General features: G+C 44.6%; 1 long non-coding RNA gene across 1 annotated transcript in view; it reads right to left on the reverse strand.

The window, feature by feature from the left end:
* The window catches only part of LOC125456509 (uncharacterized), a 39,235-nt gene extending 13,597 nt beyond the window's left edge, over positions 1 to 25,638 (reverse strand). The window contains exons 1-2 of the long non-coding RNA XR_007248461.2: positions 25,493 to 25,638; positions 3,911 to 4,062 (exon numbers count right to left, since the gene is read on the reverse strand). This is a non-coding gene — a long non-coding RNA (uncharacterized LOC125456509). The remainder of the gene's footprint in view (positions 1 to 3,910; positions 4,063 to 25,492) is intronic.
* Positions 25,639 to 26,085: the final 447 nt, after the last annotated feature.

Below are 26,085 nucleotides of genomic sequence, written 5' to 3' on the forward strand. Positions count from 1 at the left end.
ATTTTGTAGACCTCAATCAGGTCCCCCTTAACCTCTGTCTTTTTCATGTAAATAATCCTAATCTACTCAACCTCTCTTCATAGCTACTGTGCTCCATACGAGGCAACGTCCTGGTGAACCTCCTCTGCACCCTCCCCAAAGCATACACATCCTTTTGGTAATGTGGTGACCAGAACTGTACATAGTATTCCAAATGTGGTTGAAGAAAAGTCCTATGCAACTGTAACATGACCTGCCAACTCTTGTGCTCAATACCTGACCTGATTAAGGAAAGCATGCTGTATGCCTTCTTACCCACTCTATCAACCTGCGTTGTCACCTTCAGAGTACAATAGACATGAACACCCAGATCTCTCTGTGCATTGATTTTCCCCAGGGCTCTTCCATTTACCGTATAGTTTGTTCTTGAATTGGATCTTCCAATATGCATCACCTCACATTGCCTGGATTGAACTCCATCTGCCGTTTCTCGGCCCAACTCTCCAATCTATCTATATTCTGCTGCATTCTCCAGAAGCCCCCTTCACTATCTGCTACTCCACCAATCTTAGTGTCATCTGCAAACTTGATAATCAGACCATCTCTCCCTTCCTCCAAGTCATTTATGTCCATCACAAACAACAGTCGCCCCAACACGGATCCCTGTGGAACGCCACTGGTCACAGTTCTCCATTTTGATAAACTCTCTTCCACTACAACTCTCTGCCTCCTGTTGCCCAGCCAGTTCTCTATCCATATAGCTAGAATACCCTGGACCCCATGCGACTTCACTTTCTCCATCAGCCTACCATGGGGAACCTTATCAAACGCCGTACCAAAGTCCATGTATATGACATCTACAGCCCTTCACTCACATTTCAACTTTGTCACTTCCTCAAAGAATTGTATGAAGTTGGTAAGACATGACCTTCCCTTCACAAAACCATGCTGCCTATCACTAATAAGCTCATTTCCTTCCAAATGTAAATAGATCCTATCCCTCAGTATCTTCTCCAGCAGCTTCCCCACCACTGACATTAGGCTCACCAGTCTATAATTACCTGAATTATCCTTGCTACCCTTCTTAAACAAGGGGACAGCATTAGCAATTCTCCTGTACTGTGGGACCTCACATGTGCTCAACGATGCTGCAAAGATATCTGTTCAGGCCCCAGCTATTTCAACTCTTGCTTCCCTCAGTAAATTGGGATAGAACCTATCTGAACCTCGGGACTTGTCCACTCTAATGCCATTTAGAATACCCAACACTTGCCCCCTCCTTATGCTGATTTGACCTAGAATCATCAAACATCTAGCCCTAACCTCAATATCCATCATGTCCCTCTCCTCAGTGAATACTGACGCAAAGTATTCATTAAGAATTTCACTCATTTTCTCTGACTCCTCTTTCATTTCTCTCCTTTGTCCTTGAGTGAGCCAATCCTTTCTCTAGTTACCCTCTTGCTCTTTATGTGTGAGTAAAAAAACTTTGGGATTTTTCTTAACACTGTTTGCTAAAGATATTTCATGACCCCTTTTAGCCCTCTTAATTCCTCATTTCAGATTGGTCCTACTTTCCCGATATTCTTCCAAAGATTCATCTGTTTTCAGTCACCTAGACCTTATGTATTCTTCCTTTTTCCTCTTTGCTAGTCTCGCAATTTCACCTGTCATTCATGGTTTCCTAACCTTGCCCTTTCTATCCCTCATTTTCACTGAGACATGTCTGTTCTGCACTCAGATCAACCTCTCTTTAAAAGCCTCCCATACATCGTGTGAATTTAACCCTCAAACACCTGCTCCCAATCCACATTACCCAGCTCTGATGAATTCTGCTACAGTGGCCTTCCCCCAGTTCAACACTCTTTCTTTAGGACCACTCTTGTCTTTGTCCATCAGTATTCTAAAACTTACAGAATTGTGAACACTATTCCCAAATTAAACCCCGACTGAAACTTACACCACCAGGCCGGTCTCATCCCTCAACACCAGGTCCAGTATGGCCCCTTCCCGAGTTGGACAGTTTACATGCTGCTCTAGAAAACCCTTCTGGATGCTCCTTACAAATTCTGCTCCATCTAAACCCCTAACACTAACTGAATCCCAGTCAATGTTAGGAAGATTAAAAACTCCCATAACCACCACCCTGTTGTTCCTACATCTTTCCATAATCTGTCCACATATTTGTGCCTCTATCTCACGCTTGCTGTGTGACACCTGTAGTACAGCCCCAACATTCTTAATGCACCCTTCCACTTTCTGAGCTCTGCCCATATTGCCTCACTGCTTGAGTCCTTCATAGTGCCCTCCTTCAGCACAGCTGTGACATCCTCTTTGACCAGTAATGCAACTCCTCCATCCCTTTTACTTCCCTCTCTATCCTGCCTGAAGCATCTATATTCTGGGATATTGAGTTATCAATCTTGCCTTTCCCTCAACCAAGGCTCAGTAATAGCAATAACATCGTATTCCCAGGTACTAATAACATCATATTCCCAGGTACTAATCCAAGCCCTAAGTTCATGTGCCTTACCTACTACTCTTCTCACATTGAAACAAATGCACGTCAAATCACCTGTCACTTTGTGTTCATCATCTGTTCTCTGCCTACTTTTCCCCTTAGTCACACTGACTTCATTATCTAGTTCCTTTTTTAGATACTAACTCTTTACTGTCCACTAACCTTCTCATTTGGTTCCCATCCCCCTACCACATTAGTTTAATCCCTCCCCAACTGCATTAGCAAAAGCAGCCCCAAGGACATTGGTTCCAGTCCTGCCCAGGTGTAGAACATGCGATTTGTTATAGACCCACCTCTCCCAGAACCGGTTCCAATGTCCCAAAAATATGAACACCTCCCTCCGGCGCCATGTCTCAAGCCACTCATTTATCCTGCCTATGCTTTCGTTTCTACTGATTAGCACATGGCTCTGGTAGCAATCCTGAGATTACTATCTTTGGGGTCCTACTTTTTAACTTGGCTTCTAACTCCCTAAATTCTGGTTGTAGGACCTCATCCCTTTTTTTTTACCTAGATCATTGGTGCCTCTATTCACCATGACAGCTGCTGTTCGTCCTCCCACTTTAGAATGTCCTGCAGTTGATCTGTGAAATCCCTGCCCGTGCACCGAGGAGGCAACATACCATTTGGGAGTCTCATTTTCGACCACAGAACTGCCTATCTACTCCCCTTACAATCGAATCCCCTGTGACTATAGCCCTTCCTTTTTCCCACCCTGCTGTACAGCAGAGCCAGCCACTGTGCCATGAACCTGGCTACTGCTGCCTTCCCCTGGTGAGCCATCTCCCCGAACAGTATCCAAAATGATATACCAATTTTGGGAGGAGATGACTGTAGGGGATACCTGCACTGCCTTCCTGTTATTTTTCTGTTTTTTGGTCACCATTCCCCTTCTCCATCAGCAATCCTAATCTGCGGTGTGACCAGTTTTCTGAACATGCTATCCACAACTTCCTCAGCATTGCGGATGCTCCAAATTGAGTCTATACACAACTCCAGAGCCATCATTCAATCTAAAAAGGGCTGAAGCTGGACACACGTCTTGCACATGTAGGAGTAAGGGACATCAGCCGCATCCCTGAGCTCCCACATTGAGCAAGAGGAGTATAGCATGGGTCTGGGATCTCTTGCCATTTTTACCCTCAAGCTTAACTTAGCCCTACTATAGTATCAAACACTAGATAAACGAAATGAAAAATAAAGTACCAAATCACTTGACTTACCAGCACACGATAAAGAAATGAAACATAAAAACACCTACTTTATCAACATACCAGTCCTTTTTTTTGGCCATAAGAGGAAGGCCAGTAGTAGACACTAGCCACTGCCCAAATACAGCAGTTCATTCATGTTCCAAGAGTGCAAGTTGACAACTCCCACTCAGCTCCGCTGCCGAAATGAAGAACTTACCTCCCGGCAGGTGAGGCCCCTGGTCCTCGATCTCACTGTTCCTGCTCCCACTCACGCTGCTGCTGCGGCTGAAATAAATGGATCTTGAGTTGAGGATTGAGTTCAAAGGCCGTTGCTTGGGAAATCAGTGGAGATACGTTCACAGGTCATTGCTAGGGAAACAGAGACAGGCCATTGCTATGAGAACAGTTTTGGAATGACTCATTCGATTTTGCTACGGACACAGCAGAGATGAGGTAATAGGCTGTTATGAGGAGAACAAATCGGGAATGGGTAAGAGGCCATTGCAGGGGAACAGAGTAGAGATGTGTTCACAAGCCTTTGCCAGGGCCACAGAGTGGTGATGGGTTCACACATTGTTGCTAGGGGAACAGAGTTGAGATGTATTCACGGACCGTTGCCAGGAGAATAATCTAAGTAAGTGTTCACAGGACCTTGCTATAGGAACTGAGTTGGGAATGGGTTTGCTGGTCATTTCTAGTCGAATGGTGTGGGAATTGGTTAACATGCACTTGCTGTGAGGGCATCATGTGGACAGGTTCATGGGACACTGCCAGGAGAAATAGGTGAGGATGCACTCACAAGCCATTGCTGGCAATGGGGATGAGTTTCACAGGCCTTTGCTATTGGAAGAGAGCAGGGATGGGTTCACAGGCCATCGCTAGATTAAAAGAGTAAGACTGATTAATCGGCCATTACTAAGAGAAAAGAGGAAGGATCGATTCACAAGCTGTTGCTATGAGAACAATGTTGAGATGTTTCACAGGCTGTTACTTGGGGCACCGTGGGGATGTGGTCACAGCAGTTGCTGTGACACAAGAAAAAATTGGAGATGGGTAAGACCCTATTGCTAAGTGGACAGAGTGTGGATGGGTTCACAGGCCTTTGCTAGAGTAATAGAGTGGGGATGGGTTCACAGACCTTTGCCAGGGTAACAAAGTGGGGATGAGTTCGCAGGTCAATGCTCGGGTAACAGTGTGAGTATTGGTTCACAGGCCAAGGTACGGAGAAAAATGTGGGAATGGTTTGACAAGTCATTCCTTGGGCAATAACGTAAGGATGGGTTGAAAGGCCATTGCTAGGACAACAGATCAGGGACAGATTCACAGGAAGTTGCTTGGAGATCAGAGTGGGGATGAGTTCACAGACAGTTGTTTTGGGACAGAGTGGTAATTGGCTTACAGTTCATTGCTATGGCAACAGAGTGAGGATGGTTTCACTTGCTGGTGTTCAGCTAACAGAGGATTGGTTCACAGGCCACTGCAAAGTCTACAGTGCCGATGGTTTCACAGACCATTGCAAACGGAACAGACTGGGATGGAATCACAGTCAGTTGTCAGGACAACAGAGTGGGTTGAATTCCCAGGCTGTTGCTAGGAGATCAGAGTGGAGGTGGGTTCACAGGCCGTTGCTACAGAAATACAGTGAAGATGATTTTACAATACATTTCTTTGGCAACAAAGTGGGGATTGCTTTACAGATCTTTGCGAGGGAAATGGAAAGACGATGGATTTACAGGTGTCTTCATGGGGAACATGCCAAGGAAGAGCTCTCTGGCTGTGCTAGGGCAACAAATTGAGGATGGATTCACAGGCTGTTGATAGAAGATCAAAGTGAGGGTGGGCTGACAAGGTGCAGCAAGGGATCACACTGAGGAAGAGTTCTCTGGGCTGTGCTAGCACAACAGAGTGGAAATGTGTTCACAGGCCATTAATAGGTAGAATAGCCTAGGAGTGGTTTAACACAGTGGATCAGTGGTTACCACTGCTGCCTCACAGTGCCAGGGACCCGTGTTCAATTATACCCTCTAGCAGCTGTCTATGTGGAGTTCGCACATTCTGTCTGTGTCTGCATGGGTTTACTCCGGGTGCTCCAGTTTCCTCCTATAGTCCAAAGATGTGCATTTCAGGTAGACTGGCCATGGAAAATTGCCCCGTATTGTTCAGGAATTACTTGTAGATGAGTGCAGATTAGTTTTGTAGATTAGTTGGGTTGCAGCGAGATGTGTCTGTGTTGTCTGTGCTGAGGGTCAGTGTGGACTTGTTGGGCCAAAAGGTCTGTTTCCAAACTGTAGGGATTCTATGAATTAAAATATTTGACTCTCCGATCAATTCATGCCTCACATAAATTTTTAAACTTTTGTAAAGTTGGTGGGGTGTGCAGATTAGACATGGATGAAGTTCAGTGTGGAGAAGTATAATGTCATACATTTTAATGGGATCAATGTACTTTAACAATGTAAAATAAATGGTACAACTCTAAAGGGGTTGCAGGGACAGAATGACCTGTGTGTGTATGTATGTATATACGTGTGTAAGTCTTTGAATGTAGAAGGAGAGATTAAGAGAGTACTTAACAGAGCCTACAATATTATGTGCTTTATTATTAGTGCCATTGAGTACAAAAACAATGAAATTCTTTTGAATTTCTCAATGCAATGGACAGAGTTTTGTTTCTCGGTTCCATTCAGAAATTTTAGGACTGCAGCAAGAGCAAACAGCCAATTATCTGCTTGGGTGGAAGCAGAGTCCCGGTTCAGTTACATGAAGATCCAGGACAGAAACTCACAGCCCTGAGCAGACACCATCCACAATTTGAGTGACTGCCAGTCATGCTGCAGGACAATGTACAATGGGGAGGATAGTCCATCATCCTGAGCCATGAGGAGAGAATGTTATGAACATCTGCCCTGGACTAATGGTTGGATTTTCAAAACTCCTGTTATCAGGGTTTAGAATGGGTGGATGTACACACAGCAGAACTCAAACCAAGTGAAATGTTTAGCCCTTCTCAATGTCTTGCTCCAGCTTATAGCGATTGATTTTACAAACTATTTCACAGAAATTCCAAAGAGTAACCTCAGCTACATCACCCAATCCCTGAGGATTTCCTCAATGTTAAAGCTTTTCTCTGACTCAGAATTTTTGATATCTTTCCAGTTTTTATTGATTCATTGATATTTTAGAGCTTTTATTGTTGTGCTCTGTTATCTGACAGATGTTCCATGTCTGAACATCCGGTTTGACACCTTTACTGTGGAATCTGAATCCATGTTCATCTATTGCTCTCTTTCACTGATGTTTGATGACCAGCACGGAATGATGGGCTAAGGGCACTCTTTCGATGCTGTAAATCTATATAACTCTGTGTGCCTCTGTGGCTTTATGATCTTCCCTTTCCTTGATCGCCCCTCTGTCTTTGTCTAATTTCCTCTTTCATAAAGCATGTGTGTATTTTCACTCTGCTTTTCAGGTTTTGAATTTGTCTTTGTTTTTCACACAGAATGGACATATACACTAAACTGTGCCTCCTTCAACTCAATCAGACAGGGGGCAACCCTTGACAACAAGGTGCAGAGTTGGATGAACATAGCAGGCCAAGAACCATCAGAGGAGCAGGAAAGCTGATGTTTCGAGCCTAGATCCTTCTTCAGAAATGAGGGAGGGGAAGGAGGATCTGAAATAAATAGGGAGACAAGGGAAGGCAGATAGAAGATGGATAGCAGAGCAGATGGGTGGAGAGGAGACAGACAGGTCAAAGAGGCGGTGATGAAGCCTGTAAAGGTGAGTGTAGATGGAGAGATAGGGAGGAGATAGGTCAGTCGAGGGAGGAAAGATAGGTCAAGGGGGCAGGATGAGTTTAGTAGGTAGGAAATGAGGGTGGGGCTTGAGGTGGGAGGAGGGTATAGATGAAAGGAAAGGTTAGGGAGGCTGGGACGAGCTGGGCTGGTTTTGGTTTGCAGTAGAGGGAGGGGAGATTTTGAAGCTTGTGAGATCCACATTGATACCATTAGGCTGCAGTGTTCCCAAGTGGAATATGATTTGCTGTTCCTGCAACCTTTGGGTAGCATTGTTGTGGCACTGCAGGAGGCCCAGGATGGACATGTCGTCTGTGGAATGGGAGGGGGAGTTAAAATGGTTCGTGACTGGGAGGTGCAGTTGTTTAGTGTGAACCGAGCATAGGTGTTCTGCAAAGCGGTCTCCAAGCCTCCGCTTGGTTTCCCCAATGTAGAGGAGGCCACAACGGGAACAGCGGATGCAGTATACCACATTGGTAGATGTGCAGGTGAACATCTGTTGATGTTGAAAATCTTCCTGGGGCCTGGGATGGGGGTGAGGGGGGAGATGTAGGGGCAGGTGTAGCGCTTCCTGCGCTTGCAGGGAAAAGTGCTGGATGTGGAGGGGCTGGAGGGGATTGTGGAGCAGACAAGGGAGTCATGGAGAGAGTGGTCCCTCCGGAAGGCAGATAAGGGTGGGGAGGGTAAAAATGTCTTTGGTGGTTGAGATTGGAATGCAGATGGCAGAGGTGTCAGAGGATGATGCGTTGGACCCGGATGTTGGTGGGTGGTATGTGAGGATGAGGGGGATTCTTAGATTAACTAGATTAGACTCCCTACAGTGTGGAAACAGGCCCTTCGGCCCAACAAGTCCACACCACCCCTTGAAGCATCCCCCTATAACCCACACACCCCTGAACGCTACGGGCAATTTAGCATGGCCAATCCACCTCGCCTGCACATCTTTGGACTGTGGGAGGAAACCAGAGCACCCAGAGGAAACCCACGCAGACACGGAGAGAACGTGCAAACTCCACACAGACAGTTGCCCAAGGCTGGAATCGAACCCGGGTCCCTGGCGCTGTGAGGCTGCAGTGCTAAGGAGGAGGGGATGTGAGGGATGACTTGCAGGAGATACGGGAGACACAGTCTAGGGTGTTCTCAACTACTGAATAGGGGAAGTTGCGGTCCTTGAAAAACGAGGAGATCTGAGATGTACGGGAGTGGGATGACTCATCCTGGGAGCATGAGGCAGCGCCGATACAGTCATCAATGTGACGGAGGAAGGGGTGGGGTTTAGGGCCAGTGAAGGTATGGAAGAGGGATTGTTCCACGTAACCTACAAAGAGGCAGTCATAGTTTGGGCCCATGCAGGTACCCATGGCCACCCCCTTTGTCTGTAGAAAGTGGGAGGAATTGAAAGAAAAGTTGTTGAAGGTGAGGACGAGTTCGGCTATGCAGAAGAGGGTGTTGGTGGAGGGGGATTGGTTGAGTCTGCAGGACAGGAAGAAGTGGAGGGCCTTTAGGCCATTTGTATGGGGAATGCAGGTGTATAGGGACTGGACATCCATGATAAAGATGAGGTGTTGGTGATCGGGGAATTGGAAGTTCTGGAGGAGTTGGAGGTCATGGGTGGTGTCACGGGCGTAGGTAGGGAGTTCATACCTTGACAAATCAGTCAATCTGTCTGCGTGAAATTTAAACAAGGTTTGGTCGCTTATTGTTTGTTATCATCTAACTGGTGTTATTTTTGCCAGTTGGCAGTCATGTCATACAGTATAAAATGTTGGTTCCTTTTTATTGTGAATGAACCAAAGTGTGCAAGATAAAAAAAACAGAAACTTTGATAAGATGTGACTTTTTCACAATGTTGGACATTATTAAACTGCTGTGTATTGCTGTTGTGAGGACTCTCTCATAATGTTACCATACAAAGCCGTCTGGATTATTGTTGATGAACAATGTATATCATGATCAGTTAAGCCTTTCAATAAATAAAAAGAGGAGACCACACTGAACATCAGCCTCTCAGAGAAAACAAAGTGTAGTGCTGGATGAACACAGCAGGCCAAGCAGCATCTTAGGAGCACAAAACCCAATGTTTCGGTCCTGGATCCATTTCTGATGAAGGGTCTAGGCGCAAAACGTCAGCTTTTGTGCTCCTAAGATGCTGCTTGACCTGTTGTGTTCATCCAGATCTACATTTTGTTATCTTGGATTCTCCAGCAGTTTCCATTATCTCTGATATAATTTCAGCTTCTCAGAGAATGAGATTTGTAAATGATAATCATTTACAAGAGAAATGGCAGAAAAGTTAAACAAATAATTTTTCATCAATCTTCACAGTAGGGCATACCTACAACATTAAAAAATACTAAATAGTCAAGTAGCCAAAAGCAGAGGAAATAACCATAATAATGATCATGAGAGAAAAAAAGTATTAAGGAAATGAGTACCCATTAACAAGGAAAATAAAAGTCCACCATTTGGTCATTCAAGCCTGCTCCACCATTTATCACCTTCAAAGCTGATAATGCATCTGTTTCTGCTTTCTCTCCATACTCTTTGGTCCCTTTCAGCCCAATAATAATATCTAAATCCTTTTTAAAACATTCAATGTTTTAGCACATGCACTTTTTGTGGCAGAAAATTCAAGAGGCTCACTGGTGAAGAAATTTCTCCTTATCTCAGTCCGAAATGGCTTAGCAAATATCTTTGAAGTCTGACCCATAGTTCTGGACTTCCCGTTTATTGAGAACAGCCTTCCTGTGTTTATCCTATATAGTCCTGTCAGAATCTTTTGGTTTCTATGAGATTCCACTCTTCTGAACTCGATTGAGTACAGTCCTAACTGATCCAGCCCATCTTCATATGTCAGTCCTACCATCCTAGGAATCATTCAGGTCAGTGTGAGGATGGCAAGGGCACAAAATGTACTCCGGGTTGGGGATTTCAATGTCCACCACCAAGAGGGGCTTGGCAGCAGTACTACTGATCAACCTGGTCAGGTCCTACAGGACACAGCTGCTAGACTGGGTCTGCAGCAGGTGGTGAGGGAACCTACAAGAGGTAAAAGTATTCTTGACCTCAACATTACCAATCTGACGGCTGCAGTTGCATCAGTCCATGACAGTATTAATAAGAGTGACCATCGCACAGTCATTGTGGAGATGAAGCCCCTCCTTCACATTGAGAACAAATTCCAGCGTATTGTGAGGCACTATCACTGTGCTAAATTGGACAGACTTCGCACAGATCTAACAACACAAAAGTGGGGATCCATGAGGTGCTGTGGGCCATCAACAGCTGCAGAATTGAATTCCAGCACAATCTGTAACATCATGGCTCAGGATATTCCCCACTCAAGCATAACCACCAAGCCAGGGGTTCAACCCAGGTTCAATGGAGATTGCAGCAGGGCATGTCAGGAGCAGCATCAGACATACCTGAAGATGAGGTATCAACCTGGTGAAGCCACCAAATAGGCCTACATGCTCACCAAACAGCAAAGCAAGTGATAGAGCTAAGCAATCCCAGAACCAACAGATCTTCAGCGCTGCAACATCCAGTCATGAATTGTGGTGGACAATTAAACAACTCACTGGAGGAGGAATCTCCACAAATATCCAAATCCTCAATGATGGAAGGACCCAGCACATCAGTGAAAAAGATAAAGCTGAAGCATTCACAGCAATCTTCAGCCAGAAATACCAAGTGAATGATCCATCACAGCCTCCTTCAATGGTCTCAGCATTACAAATACCAGCCTTCAGCCAAATTGATTCACTCCATGTGATATCAAGAAATGGTTGGAGACAATGGATACTGCAAATGCTACGGGACCTAACAACATTACAGCAATAGGACAGAAGATTTGTGCTCCAGAACTTGACCCCATTAGCCAAGCTGTTCCAGTACAGTTTCAACATTGTTATCCTCCCGCAATGTGGAAAATCAGTCACGCATGTCCTGTACACAATAAGTAGGACAAATCCAACACGGACAATTGCCACCCTGTCAGTCTACTCTCAGTCATCAGTAAAATGATGGAAGGTGCCATCAATAGTGCTATCAAGTATCAACTGCTCAGTGAAGCCCAGTTTGGATTCCACCAGGGCCATTAAGTTCCTGGCCTTATTGCAGCCTTGGCTCAAACATGCACAAAAGAACTGAATTCCAGAGGTGAAACGAAAGTGACAGCCTTGAAATCAAGTTTGCATGCGATCAAGTATGGTATCAAGGAGCCCCTAGTAAAACTGGAATCAATGGGAATTGGGGAAAAACTCTCCCATGGTTGGAGTCATACCTGACACAGAGGAAGATGGTCATTGGTTTTGAAGGTCAATCATCCAAGGCATTTCTGCAGGAATTCCTTAGGGTAGTGTCCTCAGCCCAAATATCTTCAGCTGCTTCATCAATGACCTTCCCTGCATCTTAAGGCACCATTTGTGGCCTCTCAGATACTAAAGTAGTCCGTTTTCAAATGCAACAAAATGTGGACAATATCTAGGCTTGACCTGACAAGTGGCAAGTGCCATTTGTGCCACACAAATGCCAGGCTATGGCCATCACCAATAAGAGATAATCTAACCACCTTCCCTTGACATTCAATGGTGTTGCTGTCACTGAATTCCCCACTATCAATATCCTGCAAATTATCATTGATCAGAAACTCAAATGGACTTCACCAAATAAGCACAGTGACTATAGAGCAGGTCAGAATCTCGGAATACTGTGATGAGTGACTCATCTCCTGAGTCCCCAAAGCCTGTCCCCTGTCCACTATCCACAAGACAGAAGTTAGGAGTGAAATGGAACACTGCCTGGATGAGTGCAGCCCAACAACAATCAAGACATTTGACACCATCAAGGACAAAGCAGTCCCCACTTGACTGGCACCACATCCACTCTCTCCACCATGGACGCTCAGTTAGCAGTTGTGTGTACTATCCCCAAGATGCACTGCAAAAACTTATCAAAAATCCTCAGACAATACATTCCAAACCCATGACCACTTCCATCTGGAAGGGCAATGGCAGCAGACATATGGGGACATCACCACCTTCAAGTTTCCCTCCAAGTCACTCACCATCCTGACATGGAAAAATATTGCTGTTCCTTCACAATCAATTGGTCTAAAATCCTGGAATTCCCTCTTCATCACATTGTGGGGCAACCCACAGCAGGCAGACAGCATGGGTTCAAGACAATAGCTCAGTACCACCTTCTCAAGGGTGACTAGGAATAGGCAAGAAATGCTAACCAGCCAGTGACGACCACATCTCACAAATGAATAGAAAAACAAGTACAAAGACTCTAAATTGAATTCTTGACTGTGATGCACAGAGCCCATCCTCTGGCTCAACATTCTTAACAAGTATTAAACTCTTCCTCAAATTCAACACCATGTTCTGCATTTTGATTCTCTCTGTTCTGTTCAGATCCCCGACCGGGTTCCTGGCTGTTAATATAAACATGAACAGTCATCCCAATCCCATGTGCCATGTCCTGTTCCCAAGCACAGCATCTGATTCTAATCTGGTGTGTGACACAGCAGCCTCTCAGTGTTGGGTGGAGGTGAGTGTTCAGTCTGACCAAGGTGGTGTGAAAGTCCTGTGTTAATCTGATATTGAGGGATTGTGTTATGGAGTCTTAATGTATGAAAATCCAAACATATTTATGTTATTCTGTGTCCATCCTTGTACACAAAACACAGAGAGTTAATGTGGTATCAGGAGAAAAACTGATGGGTGCCACTTATCACCATGAGATGGGACCAGAGGAATGACAAAGTCTTGTTCGAAAAAATGGACTGATGACTGATGAAAAGTCCCGACCCAAAGCATTGACTTTCCTGCTCCTCCAATGCTGTCTGACCTGCTGTGCTTCTCCAGCTCCACATCTTATTGACTCTGACATCCAGCATCTGCAGTCCTCACTATCTCTAAATGAGGAAGTCTTGTTGTGATTGTGCAGGGGACATGGTCACCAAGAACCAACTCAAAAAGCTTAATGTTTGAAAGTGTCAATTTACAGTGGAGAGAGAACCCAGCAGGTATGCATTTACCAAGGGCCAGAGACCAACAGGAGGATATTTAGATTTCCAACAGGCATCAGCTCAGGCCAGTCTTTGAGTTGAAAATGGAACCTTTTCTTGGTGACAATAGTTTGGAAGGTAAATTGTGGAAAGGATGTAAGGGATATCCAAGAGGAGCGATGTAGAGGTATAAGTGAATTGGTAAAACATTGTCTGTTGCAGTATACAGGAGAGAGTGTGATGTTTGTCAGTAAGAATGATAAAGAGGCTTTGATTTCACAGGACACCCAGATATCCTTTGCATCTCTGGTTAAATTAAACACATTGAGTCAGTCTGTAGGGGCAGCAAGTGATGAGGAATGGAAAGATATATCTATTTTCATTCATTCACAGGATGTGAACATCAGTGACTGGCCCAGCATTTATCCCCCATTCTTATCAGCCCTTGAGAAGGTGACAGCATGCTTCCTTAGTGAACCGCTGCACTGGATAAAATTAATGTTTCTTTGGAGAAACAGAATGTAGCTGAAATTAAGCTACAGCTTTCTCTGTTCCTGCTCCCAGTTAAACTTTAAACTGTTTAGTTTGGACTGAATTAGCAACTGGAATTTCATCGATTGTTTCAGCGAGTTTATTCAGAGGTTAACAAAGGCAGTGAGTTACCGTCTGAAACCTAATCAAGGGGTTTGGGCTATTATATACATCGGGTAGCAGCTTGCAGAGAGTGAGTGACAGATAAGAATTTAGTCAAGGGGTATTGTGTGTTTCACGTATGAAATAGCTGATGCATGGTAGGGGCAGGTTGCACCTGAACCGGTGGGGCACAAATATCCTCGGAGGGAGGTTTCCTCGAGATGTACGGGATGGTTTAAGCTAGATTGGCAGGGGGTGGGGAACAGGATTTATAATTCAGGGCATGAGGTATTCAGCCTTCTAACAGATACAATAGGGAGTGAGGTTGTTTACAAGGAAATGCTGTTGATGGGGTGTAATTGTGGACAATGAGATAGTTTGAGGTATGTATACTTCAATGCTGGAAGTATCAGAAATAAGGCAGTTGAACTTAGAGCATGGGTCAGTATTTGTAACTACAATGTAGTGACCATTACAGAAACTTGAGTAACTCATGGAGAGGAATGGTTGTTGGAAGTTCTGGGATTTAGAAGCTTTGAAAGAAACATGGAGGGTGGAAAAAGGGGCAGGGGAGTGACATTGCTAGTCAGAGCTAGTATAGTAGCTACTGAAAGGCAGTTCGAGAATGATGTGTCTACAGAGTCAGTTTGGGTTGAGGTCCAGAACAAGAACGGAGCAGTCACTTTGTTGGGGCTTTTTTTTTTACAGACCCTTTAATAGTTGCAGAGAAGTGGAGGAGCGTATACTGGAAAGGTGCAGAAGACACAGAGTAGTAGTCGTGGGTGACTTCAACTTTCCAAATAATGATTGGAAGTACTTTAGTTGTAATAATTTGGATGGAGCTGTTTTGCCCAGTGCATTCAGGAAGGATTCCTGCCACAGTATGTAGGTAGACCTACTCAAGGAGAGGCCAGTTTGGATTTGGAGCTTGGCAATGAACCGGGGCAAGCGTTAGACCTATTGGTAGGAGAGCATGTTGGTGGTAGTGATCATAACTCTGTTACTTTTATGACAGCCATTGAAAAGGGTAGACACATACAGCAAGGTAAGGTTTAGAATTGGGGCAAAGGTAATTACAATTCTGTTAGGCAAGAAGTGGGTAACATCAATTGGGAACAGATACTGTCAGGGAAGAGCATGATAGAAATGTGGAGATTGTTTAAGGAATGCGTACTGCGTATGCTTGATATGTTTGTCCCTAACAGTCAGGGAAGATGCAGTCGAGTGAGGGATCCTTGGTATTCAAGAGAATTCGAATGAGTGGTTAAGAGGAAGAAGGATGCTTATGTAAGGTTTAGGAAACAATGAACGAAAAAGGCTCTAGAGGGATACAAGTTATCCAGAAGGATCTGAAGAAAGGGTTTAGGAGAGCTATAAGGAGGCATGAGAAAACCTTGGCAGATAGGATCAAGGAAAACTCCTAGGCTTTTTTACATGCATGTGAGGAATAAGAGAATGACCAGAGAAAAGGGAGGGCTGATCAATGGTTGTAAAGGGAATTTGTGCACAGAGCCTAAAGAGATAGGAGAGGTCCTTTTTGAATACTTTTCTTCAGTATTCAAAACTGAGAGAGACCTAATTATAGGGAAGGACAGTATGAAACAGGCTGGTAGGCTAGAGGAGGTTGATGTTGGCAAAGAAGATGTGCTAGGAATTTCAAAGAAGTTGAAGATAGATAAGTCCTCCAGGCCTGATGGGACTTATTCAAGGATTCTATGGGAAGTGAGGGAAGAGATTGCAGGGCCTTTGATGATGATCTTTTCGTCCTCACTATCCACCATAGTGCCAGAAGACTGGAAAGAGGCAAACACCATTGCTCAAACAAGGGAATAGGGATAACCCCAGAAACTACAGGCCGGTTAGTCTTATGTTAGTGGTGGGCAAACTATTGGAAAGGGCTCTGAGAGATAGAATTTATGATCACTTGGAAAGGGACAGTTTGATTTGTGATTGTCAGCATGGATTTGTGAGGGGTAGATTATCCCTCACATACCTTATTGAATTCTTTGAAGTGGAGACCAAACACGTGGATGAGGGTAGAGCAGTGGATGTGGTATACATGGATTTAAGTAAGGTGTTTGTTAAGGTTCCCCATGGTAGGCTCATGCAGAAGGTAAAGAAGCATGTGATAGAGGGAAATATGGCAGACTGGGTTCAGAATTGGCTGACGCTTAGAAGGCAAAGGGTGGTAGTCAATAGAAAATATTCAACATGGTGCTCAGTTACAAGTGGTGTACCACAAGGATCTGTTCTGGGTTCTCTTCTATTTCTGGTTTTTGTAAATGATTTGGCTGAAGGAGTGGAAGGGTGGCTAGCAAGTTTGCAGATGATACAAAGGTGGGTTGTGTTGTGGACAGTGCAAAGGGCTAAAGATTCTTGGCAGTATGGAGGAGCAAAGGGATCTTGGGGTTCAATTTCACAGTTCCATGAAAGCTACCACCCAGGTGGATAGAATTGTTAAGAAGCATATGGTGTGCTAACTTTCATTAATAGAGGGATTGAGTTCAAGAGCAATGAAGTTATGCTCCAGCTGTACAAAAGCCTGCTTCGGCCACATCTGGAGTATTGTGTCCAGTTCTGGTCACCTTATTACAGGAAAGGTGTGGAAGCATTGGAAAAGGTGCTGAGGAGTTTTACCAGGATGTTGCCTGGAATGGGGTGAAGGTCTTACAAAGAAAGTTTGAGAGAATTAGGGCAGGGCTTTTCTCTTTAGAACTACGAAGGATGAGAGATGACTTGATAGAGCTGTATTAAATGATTAGAGATATAGTTAGAATAGGCAGCCAGAGAGTTTTTTCCTGGGGTGGAGGTAGCTATTATGGGGGGGCATTGCTTTAAAGTGAGTGAAGATTGATATAAGGGAGACGTCAGAGGTAGGTTCTTTACTCAGAGAGTGGTCAGGGCGGTGAATGCTTTGCCTAAAGGGTAGTGGAGTTGGCCTCATGAGGGGCATTTAAGCGGCTATTAGGTAGGCATATGGATGGTTGTATAATGTAGGGGTGGAGATAAGACAGACCTTATGATTAGGGTAAATTTTGGCACAACATCGTGGGCCAAAGGGCCTATGCCATGCTTTTCTATTCTATGTTCTTTGTTCTATGGTAGTGAGTTACAGACCAGAATCTAAGTAAAATATTTGGGCTGATTTATATTTAGAATAACAGATACATGGGAACAGGTTACAGGCTGGAATCCAGTTGAAGAATTTGGAGTTGTTTGGACAGAGAATAACAGATACTTGGGTGTGGCTTTTAAATTGAATCTAATCTTGGTGTTCAAGCTGATTTATACATAGATTAACAATGCCCAGGAGTGAGTCAAATCGAGGGGTTCAATGTAATTTAAATACAAAGTAACAGATACCATGGAATGAGTTGCAATTAAGAGTGTAGTTGAGGGGTTCAGTGCTTGTAGAAATAACTGAGACTGGAGAGTGAATTACAGAGTGGAACCCAGTTGAAGAATTTGTGCTCTTTATTTGCAGAATAACAGATACACGGGAGTGAGCTACAGACTGGAACTTACATGGCAGTGATGTTGTGGTTGGTTGGCTCACCGAGCTGGTTTGTTGTTCCACAAATGTTCCAATGCACTGCTGGGTAACATCACCAGTGCAACCTCAGATGAAGCACCATCATGTTTTCCCGTCTGTTATTTAAACTCTGGAGTCTGTTGAGCTGGATTACCTTCCTTCCGGTTTTCCTTCACAGTGGAGTATATATGGGGTCAATCTCTCTGTGCTTGATGATGGCTTTCTTCGTGGAGTACCAGACTTCTAGGAATTCCCATTCTTGCCTTTGCTTCGCTTGTCCCAGGATCTTGGTGTTGTCCTAGTTGAATTGGTGTTCTCCTTATCCATGTGGGTAGAGATGAGTGAGTATTTGTTGATTCTTTCTGTAGCCAACTGGTGTTCATGTACCCTTGTTGTTAATTTCCTTCCTGTTTGTCCCCTATATTTGTCATAGGCTCCGCAGGAAATCCTGTATACGACATTGATTCAGTCCATCGTGGGTAGGCGTCTTTGGTTTGGGTGAGCAATTGTCATAGGGTTGACGTGAACCCATCCTTCCATGGTTTCCCTAGAACCCATGTCCTGAGAACCCATCCTCACTCTATACCGCCAACAACAGCCTGTCCCAGATAAACTGATGGCATTCATTGTCCAAGTGTACTGATATTGGGGAAAGTTTGTTGTGTAGTTTTGGTGCTAGCTGATGTTCGTGTGTTCAGATAGCTAGTTTCCTTCTTGTCTGTCCGATGTAATATTTGTGGCAGCCATTACATAGTATTTTGTAAACTACTTTGGTTCTACATGTTGTGGGAATGGGGTCTTTAATCTTTGTGAGTGTTTGTCAAAGAGTAGCTGTGGGCTTGTGTGCCACCATGATTCCCAGTAGTCTTAGGAATCTTGTTGTCAGTTCTGATATGATCTTGATGTAGGGCAGTGTGACCAGTGTGTTACAACATGTATCATGTCTCCCTGTTGTTGCCTATTTAGTACGCACCTGCAGATGAAGTTCCAAGGATATCTGTTCATAGCGAAGACTTTGTACTGACACTCTTCCTCTTTACTCCATAGTTCAGGCATGTTGCGGTGAGTGGTGGCCCATATAAAATATCCTAATCCAGCGTTGTCTGTGGAAGTTGAGTATGTTATCATTGCTGATGGAGCTGCTGGTCTGTGTTTCTGTTTCCTCTAATAATTTGGCTACTGCTGTTTTGGCTCATGGGATGTCAATTGACATGAATAATGCTGCGCCATAAAAGGATACCATTACCTTGTCTTCGCTGATTTCTAAGTTCTTGAGGGTATTGAGGAATTCTTGAGCAGAGTGAATCGAATTGGGTGATCCATTGACGAGGTGTTTCAGCCTCTGTTGTAGATCCTTGGCCAATTTGTGTAGTTTACAAAATACCGTGCAACGACTGCCACAAGTATTATATCGGACAGAGAGGAAGGAAGCTAGCCATCAGAATGCACAAACATCAGCTGGCAGTGAAACAATACAGCAAACTTCCCGCAATAGCAGAATACTCGGACAATGAAGGCCATCAGTTTAAGTGGGTCAACATAACCACAGTAGCCTAAGCCAAGCATAGACATGCATGAGAATTCCTCGAGGCATGATTCTCAACCCATAGTGCAATCAACGAACATGTAGAATTAGACCCTACATACAAACACGTACAGAACTAAACTGGAAACGCTATGCAGCAGGCAGTATATATTCTAAGCAGAGTAGAACAACGTCACTTCATTGGTGGCCTCACGGATAATATTACCTAGCACAGTGATGAAAAGTCTGAAAGAGAACAATCCAGCTCAACGAGCAAGTCAACAACCTTGGTTTGTGAATCATTTCCCACTCTATTGCCCTAGCAAAGACCTGTGAACCGTTCATTAGGCTGTTCATGTAGCATTAAGCTTTGAACAAATCCACACTCTGTTCCCTTAGAAACGACCTGTGAACCCATACCCATGTTGATTCCCCAGAAAAAGGCCTGAGAACCCTTCCATAATCTGTTCACCCGCCACTGACCTGTGAACCCATCACCACTCTGTTACCTCTGAACCCATCCTCACTCTTCTCTCAGAGCAAAATCCTATGAACACATTCACAATCGGTTTCCCGAATGATGGATTGTGAAACTATCCCTTTTCACATCTCCCAGCAATGGCCTGTAAACCCATCCTTACTCGGTTTCCCTAGCAATGAACTTTTAACCCATTCCCACTGTGCTCTCCTTTCCTTGGCCTGTCAACCCATCCTCACTCTGTTACCCTAGCACTGACCTGTGAACCATCCACAATATTTTCTCACAGCAACAGCAAGCTAACTCATCCCCAATCATCCCTTATGGCAAAAGGCTGAGAACCAGTCATCACACTGGTCCACTGGCAACAGCATGTGATCCTGTCTCCATTCTGTAAACTGAACAATGGCTTGTCAACACATCTCACTGTTCTCTAAGCAACAACTTGTGAAACTATCCTTCCTATGACCCCTACCAATAGCCTGTGAACCCGTCCCCACAATATTCTCCTTGTAACAGCCTGTGAAATTATCCCTACGCTGTTCCCTTGGCAATGGTCTGTGAAACCATCCACACTCCCTTCTCCTTGCAACAATTATTAACACATGCTCACTCCTTTTACTCAGCAACACTGTGTGAAAAATCCCCAATCCATTCGCCTCGCAATGATCCGTGAACCCATCCCCACTTTCTCTCCCTACCAACTCATCCCCATTTTTTTCTCATAGCAACTGCCTGTGACCACATCACCACTGTACCCCAAGGAACAACCTGTGAAACATCCCCAAACGTTCTCACAGCAGCAATGTATGAACCAGTCCTTCATCTGTTCTCTTAGTCATGGCCTGTAAACCAATCTCTGCTCTTTTTTCCAAAACAATGGCCTGTGAACCCATTCCTGCTCTGTTTCTCTATCAGTGACCTGCGAACCAACCTGATCCCTCTAGAGAAAGCCTATGACCCCTTTATTAACCTGTTGCCCCATCACTGACCTGTGACGCCCATCCTCACTCTGTCTCCCTTGCAGTGCCCTGTGAACGCAGCCTCAGCCTGTTCTCCTAGCAACAGCCTGTGAACTCATCTTTCCTCTGTTTCCCTAGCAATAATCTGTGAACACATCTCCACTGTTCTTCCCCAGCAATGGTCTGTGAACCCATCTGCCCTAAATTGCTCTAGCAATGACCTGATAAACCATTCCTTCTCTCTTATCCTTGCAAGGCCTGTTTACCCATCTCAATGTGTTCCTCTTGCATTGGCCTGCGTACACTGCCATTCCCCTAGCAATGGCCTATGAATGCATCCACAATCTGTGCTTGGAGCAACAGTCTATCAAACTATTCCCACACTTATGCCCTAGCAATGGCCTGTGGTCCCACCTTATTCTGTTCTCCTAGCAGTGACCATAAGACCATAAGACATAGGAGTGGAAGTAAGGCCATTTGACCCATCAAGCCCACTCCCCCATTTAAATCATGGTTGATGGGATTTCAACACCACTTGCCTGCACACCTGTAGCCCTTGATTCCATGTGAGATCAAGAATTTATCGATCTCTGCCTTGAAGGCATCTAACATCCTGGCCTCCACTGCACTTTGTGGCAATTAATTCCACAAGCCCACTACTCTCTGGTTGAAGAAATGTCGTCTCATGTCCGTTTTAAATTTACCCCCTCTAATTTTAAGGCTGTGCCCACAGGTCCTAGTCTCCCCGCCTCACGGAAACAACTTCCCAGCGTCCACCACTTCTAAGCCATACGTTATCTTGTAAGTTTCTATTAGATCTCCCCTCAACCTTCTAAATGCTAATGAATACAATCCCAGGATCCTTAGCCGTTCATCATACGTTAAACCTATCATTCCAGGGATCATCCGTGTGAATCTCCGCTGGACACGCTCCAGGGCTAGTATGTCCTTTCTGAGGTGTGGGGCTCAAAATTGGACACAGTATTCTAAATGGGGCATAACTAGAGCTTTATAAAGTCTCAGAAGCACATCACTGCTTTTATATTCCAACCCTCTTGAGATAAGCGACAGCATTACATTTGCTTTTTTAATCGCAGACTCTACCTGCCAGTTAAATTTTTGAGAATCCTGGACCAACACTCCCAGATCAGTTTGTACTTACGCTTTATGAATTTTTTCACCATTTAGAAAATAGTCCATGCCTGTATTCTTTTTTCCAAAATGCAAAACCTCACATGTGCTCATGCTGAATTTCATCAGCCATTTCCTGGACCACTCTCCTAAACTGTCTAAATCTTTCTGCAGCTTCCCCATCGCCTCAGTACTACCTGCCTGTCCACCCATCTTCGTGTCATCAGCAAACTTCACCAGAATGCCCCCAGTCACTTCATCCAGATCATTAATATATAAGGTGAACAGCTGTGGCCCCAACACTGAACCCTGCAGGACACCACTTGTCACTGGTTGCCATTCTGAACAAGGGCCTTTTATCCCAACTCTCTGCCTTCTGTCAGATAGCCAATCCTCAATCCAAGCCAATAGCTCACCTTGAACACCATGGGCCCTCACCTTGCTCAGCAGCCTCCCGTGAGGCGCCGTATCGAAGGCCTTTTGGAAGTCTAGATAGATAACATCTACTGGGTTTACCTGGCCTAACATACTTGTTACCTCTTCAAAGAATTGTAACAGGTTTGTCAGGCACAACCTCCCCTTACTAAATCCATGCTGACTTGTTTTAATCTGACCCTGCACTTCCAGGAATTTAAAAATCTCATCGTTGACAATGGATTCTAATATTTTACCAACTACCGAGGTTAGGCTAATCGGCCTATAATTTTCCATCTTTTGCCTTGATTCTTTCTTAAACAAGGGGTTTATAACAACAATTTTACAATCATCTGGGATTTTCCCTGACTCCAGCGACTTTTGAAAGATCACAACCAAAGCCTCTACTATTTCCTCAGCCATCTCCCTCAGAGCTCTAGGATGTAGCCCATCAGGGCCAGGAGATTTATCAATTTTTAGACCTTTTAGCTTTTCTAGCACTTTCACTTTTGTAATGCCTACCATACTCAACTCTGGCCCCTGACTCTCCCTAATTGTTGGCATACTACTTATGTCTTCCACTGTGAAGACTGATGGAAAATACTTATTAAGTTCTTCAGCTATTTCCCTATCTCCCATCACTATCCTTCTAGCATCGATTTGGAGTGGCCCAATGTCTACTTTTGCCTCTTGTTTGTTTCTTATGTATTGAAAGAAGCTTTTACTATCATTTCTAATATTACTAGCTAGCCTACCTTCATATTTGATCCTCTCCTTCCTTATTGCTGTCTTTGTTATCCTCTGTCTGTTTTTGTAGCCTTCTCAATCTTCTGATTTCCCAGTGCTCTTGAAAACTTTATAGGCTGTCTCTTTTTCTTTGATATATTTTCTGACTTCCTTTGTCAGCCATGGCTGTCTAATCCCACCCCGGATAATCTTTCTTTTCTTTGGGATAAACCTCTATGTTGTGTCCTCATTACACCCAGAAGCTCCTGCAATTGTTGCTCTACTGTTTTCCCCGGTAGGCTCTGCTTCCAGTCGATTTTCGTCCATTCCTCTCTCATGCCCCCGTAATTACCTTTATTTAACTGTAACATCATTACATCCGATTTTGCCTTCTCGCTTTCAAATTGCAGACTGAGTTCTACCGTATTACGATCGCTGCCTCCTAAGTGTTCCCTTACTTTAAGGTCTTTTATAAAGTCTGGCTCATTACATAGCACTAAGTCCAGAATAGCCTGCTCCCTTGTGGGCTCCACCACAAGCTGTTCCAAAAAGCCATCCTGCAAACATTCCATGAATTCCCTTTCTTTGGATCCACCGGCAACATTATTCACCCAGTGCACCTGCATATGAAGACCCCATGATCACCATGACCTTGCCTTTCTGACATGCCCTATTTATTTCTCGGTGCAACTTGCGCCCCTGGTCCTGATCACTGTTAGGAGGTCTGTACATAACTCCCATTATAGTTTTTTTTGCCTTTGTCGTTCCTCAACTCCACCCACACAGACTCCATATCCTCTGACCCTATGTCATTCAATGCCATAGATTAAATTTCATTCTTAACTAACAAGGCAACCCCACCCCCTCTGCCCATCTCCCTGTCTTTTTGATATGTTGTGAATCCTTTAATATTTAACTGACAGTCCTGAACTCCCTGCAACCATGTCTCTGTCATGCCTACCACATCATAATCATTCAAGAGGATTTGTGTTGTTAATTCATCTACTTTGTTGTGAATACTACGAGCATTTAGATAAAGTGCCCTAATGCTAATTTACTTATCATTAATAGAGAGATTGGAAAACCTAAGATGTCTTAAGCTATCCTTCCTTTTTGCTGTATTCCTAGTCTGCCTCAAGCTTAAACCCACCTGTACACACGCTATCCTGTTGCTTATCTTTCCATTTAACTCCATACTCCATCTCTTTCACTTTCCCTTCCCCATGACTCAGAAGTTTAAATTCCTACTGACCACCCTAATTATCCTTTTCGCTAGAACACTGGTTCCAGATCGGTTCAGGTGGAGACCGTCCCAACTGTACAGATCCCCCCGGTTCCAAAACTGATGCCAATGCCCCATGAAATGGAATCCCTCTTTCCTACACCAATCCCTTAGCCACATGTTTACTTCCCTAGCTTTCTTTTCCCTATGCCAATTGGCACATGGCTCAGGCAGTAATCCGGAGATTATGACCCTTGACGACCTGTACTTCAATTTCTTTCCTAGTGCTTCATAATCCCTGAACAGGTCCTCTACCCCAGCTTTGCCTATGTTGTTAGTCCCAATGTGTACCACAACAATTGGATCCTCCCCCTCCCGCTCCAATATCCTTTCAAGCCGGTCAGAGATGTCCCGCACCCTGGCACCGGGCAGGCAACACACCATGCAGGACTCCTGATCCAGCTTGCATAGGATACTATCTGTCCCCCTAATAGTAGAATCCCCTATAAGAGCTACCTGTCTTTTTGCTCCCCCTTCTTGAATGGCCTTCTGCACCACAGTGCCGTGGTCAGCTGGCTCATCCTGTCCACAGTCCTTTCCCTCATCCGTACAGGGAACAAGGATCTCATACCTGTTGGTCAAGGTCAAGGGCTGAGGGTCCTGCACTCCTGAACTCAGAATCCCCCCACCTGCCTCGCTTACAGTCACACCTTGTCCCTGAACTCTTTGAATTTGAGTTATTTAATCTACCGAGTGTGACTGCCTCCTGAAACAAAGTGTCCAGGTAACTCTCCCCCTCCCGGATGTGCCGCAGAGTTTGAAGCCCAGATTCCAGATCATTTACTCTGATCCGGAGTTCTTCCAGCAACCAATACTTGCCGCAGATGTGGTCGCTGCCGTTCACAATGGGATCAGCCAGGTCTCACATCATACAGCTACAGCACATCGCCTGTCCAGCCATTACTATTTATTAAGTTAACTTTTACAATTTATGTATTAAATGCTTTCTAATACTTCTCTGCTATGCTCTTTTTTCAATTAAGCAATTAAACTTTTAATCAATTACACAATACACAAGAAATATAAATTGAAAAGCCTTTGCTGAAGAACACAAGAGAGTCCTTCACGGTTAGGGCTCCACTCTTTCTGCTGCTGGAACAGGAATAGAGGGCTCTGCTGGACAAGATAGGTATTTTCTAATCTTTACAGCAGAGACTCACCACCTGTAGGCCTCTGATCGACATTCCCGCTCTTCCTGCTGCGAGTCTGTGGACTTTTAATTAGGTTAGAGGAGGAGGGAGGGAGGGAGGCCGTACTGTGTAGGACCTGGGGCTTCGAGGTAAGTGCTTAAATAACAGTCACTTACCTTCCTAACTGCCTCACTGCTCCGACTTCACTTACGCCCAGCTCCCGCCACTCTCTGCTGAAGAAAAGTACTTGTGAACCCATCCCCAAACTGTTTCATAGCAACAGTAATGTTAACCCAATCCCACACTGTTTTGCTACCAACACCCTGTGAATCAATCCACTCTGTTCCCCTTGCAACAAACCTAATCCATCCCCACCTCTCAGCGTAGCAGCAACCTATGAAAACATCCCCACTCTGTTCCCCTAGCAACAGCCTGTGAATGCATCCGCACTCTGATCCCCGGGAAATTGATTGTGAACGTTTCCTTAATTTGTTCTCCTGGAACTGACCTGTGACCACGTCTTCACTCTATCCTCATTGCAGTGACATTTGAACGCATCCCCACTCTGTTGTGATAGCAACAGGCTGATAACCCATTCCCAAGCTGTTCCCCAAGGAATGGCCTGTGACCTTATCCTTACTCTGCTCCTCTAGCAACGGCTTGTGAACCCATCCCCAGTCTTTTGCCCTTTAGCAAAAACCTGTGAAGTCTTCTTTAGTCTTTTCACTAGCAATGATCTGTGAACCCATCCCCACTCTGTTCTCCTCAC

This window comes from Stegostoma tigrinum, chromosome 8, assembly GCF_030684315.1.
Source record: "Stegostoma tigrinum isolate sSteTig4 chromosome 8, sSteTig4.hap1, whole genome shotgun sequence".
Taxonomy (NCBI): Eukaryota; Metazoa; Chordata; class Chondrichthyes; order Orectolobiformes; family Stegostomatidae; genus Stegostoma; species Stegostoma tigrinum.